Below are 2,717 nucleotides of genomic sequence, written 5' to 3' on the forward strand. Positions count from 1 at the left end.
GGCTGCTTAGCCCCAAAGATGCACAGGCAATACCGCCAGGGCGAGAAGAACAGGGCATGACCGATGCGACAAAGGCACTCTAGGCGGCTCCAAGAATTGGGGTCAGAAGGTTGACAGCACTCGCAGTCGCAAAGGAGCCCGCCATCAGAGGTCTCAGTGCCCTCGTAGGCATGGCAAAATGGGACGTGTGCTTCGTCTAAAAAAATCGATGGCGACTAGAAACCAGAGTCGACCGACGTCTGAGTGCCCCTTCGCTGAGTATATCTACGTGGGTTAAACTCAGACAGGTGCCATCTACACTGTGATTTCCACGGAGGAAACTGCTTAGGCAGCACTCAGGCTATTTAAATTTTAGAAATAAATCCAGTCCGTGTACCCAGTGCATATCTAGCCTTTGTTCTGTGTGGGGACTTTTCATGCTGTAAAGTGACATTCGGTCTCTAACCGTGCACTGAGGTAGCAGGGTTGGAAAGGGCAGGCACAGCGAAATGGAAGACCGGCTGCCACTAAGAAATCCGAGGCAACTAGAAAGCATAGGCCATGTAAGTCTTAGTGCTGCCTGGCTGAGAAGCCAACCATGGGTTAATCCCTGACTGGCGCAAGCTACATGGTGATTTCCAGAGGAAACCGGGTAGGCGGGGCTCAGGAAATCCAGAATGAAATCCTAGAATGAAAACTCTGTAACCAGGGCTCAATCTACGTTTGTCCTTGCTTCCAACATATCCCCCTGGCAGGTAACGTTTGGGCTCTTCTACTCTTAGGGAGAAGGGGTGGAAATCAATCGCAAGACCCTGAAATTAAAACCCCCTAGGTTTAAGAAATGGCCGATCTGCTTATAGGAGGCACAGTCCTTAAGAGAAAGTAAAGGCTACATAAATCCTGATTGTCTGAGAATCACTGCACTGGTTAAAACCGGACTGGTTCCAGCTAAACAGTGGCTTCCTCTGATAAACTACTGGCAGGGCTAAACCTGGAGCTGTTTTAACTAGAAATCAGAGATTACATAAAATCCCTATTTCCTGACAAATGAGTCACGGCTTAAGCCCTGTCTTACTATGGCTAAACTTTGTTTTCTTGTAACCAAAAAATCACAGTCAGGACAAAACCAGTGTTTGTCTTAGGTTTGGACTTAATAGACTGAGAAGTCACATTTCTGCTATTGCCTTACATATATGGACAAGAGATAGAAATCTCAGGCACCGCTAAATGGAAACTTGCTAGGACCAAGAAATTAATCAGGCCGCAAAACCTCGGGGTCCTGGGACAGACAGGCGGTTGGCACTAGCAACAATCTGTTCTGGAGACGCAGAACGATCCGACCCGGTCCTGTTGGTGCTGAGAGAGAGAAAGCGCCCGCCAAACTACCGCAAACGGACTCCTGAGAAGCGGCAGGCTCAAGCCTCCCAGAGGTGCTGCCACCAGGGAACACCAGGCTCCGCGCAACTAGGGAACTGCAACTTAGAATGCGTCAGGGCTGGGTAAGCCGTGGTGCTGCTGCCCAGAAAACCCTCCGCTATGCTGTGATCAAGAGAAATTGGCTCCGGGAAATGGCGAAGCCTGCAAATGATGGCAACTAGCGACGCTGCTAAGGACAAACATCCATTATGGCGCAATTAAGGTGATTTTCCGGAGAAACTGTCCACCCTGAGTTACCAGAGGTTGTGGAACCAATAGATTCGGCGCAAATACATACTATGACAGAAAAATCGCCGGCTCAGTGTTGTTGGCCAAAGAGCTAACAGCATGAAAAGTCCCCACACAGAACAAAGGCTAGATATGCACTGGGTACACGGACTGGATTTATTTCTAAAATTTAAATAGCCTGAGTGATGCCTACGCCGTTTTCTCCGTGGAAATCACAGTGTAGATGGCACCTGTCCGAGTTTAACCCACGTAGATATACTCAGCGAAGGGGCACTCAGACGTCGGTCGACTCTGGTTTCTAGTCGCCATCGATTTTTTTAGACGAAGCACACGTCCCATTTTGCCATGCCTACGAGGGCACTGAGACCTCTGATGGCGGGCTCCTTTGCGACTGCGAGTGCTGTCAACCTTCTGACCCCAATTCTTGGAGCCGCCTAGAGTGCCTTCGTCTCATCGGTCATACCCTGTTCAGCAGACATTCAATCTTACTTTGCCTTGCTGTATCCTCTTTCTATATCCAAATTCTGAAAAGCCCTAGGATTAAATATGTTGCTTTATGAAATATTTTGGAGTGATCTTGTACCTGTAATTGGAACCTATATCCTCAATGTTGCTGCCCAAAACAGATGCACACTCTAAAGGGGTAGTTGAAAAGAGTTTGATGAAGTGACTATTTACAATGGGCACGTGGAGAGACATTAAAGGAAACCAACAAAGGGTGGGGAAATGTGCCATTATGTCTCCATATCCTTAAACAGGATATGGAGACATATCCTGTGGTGTTTTTCAGTGCCTAAACCCAATCAGAAGCCTGGGGCCAAGGTACCTCTCCAGTGCAGTCCATATAGGTGACTTCCTGCAACACAGAGCAGGGGAACAGAGGTAAGTGGGTGTGGAAGAACAAACTGACAATAGCTAGCAGTGTCTTTATGTTGATCAACTTTCCAACAATGAAAACTTTGAAAAGTGGTCTAAGGACAGTTCTAGACTAATATTAATAAGTTCAACAACTTTGGTAAAATGGACCAATCCTTAGCAGTGTTAGTTACCTCTGTATCCTCAGTGCTCAGAGA

The sequence above is a fragment of the Lemur catta genome, chromosome 12 (genome assembly GCF_020740605.2).
Source record: "Lemur catta isolate mLemCat1 chromosome 12, mLemCat1.pri, whole genome shotgun sequence".
NCBI lineage: Eukaryota > Metazoa > Chordata > Mammalia > Primates > Lemuridae > Lemur > Lemur catta.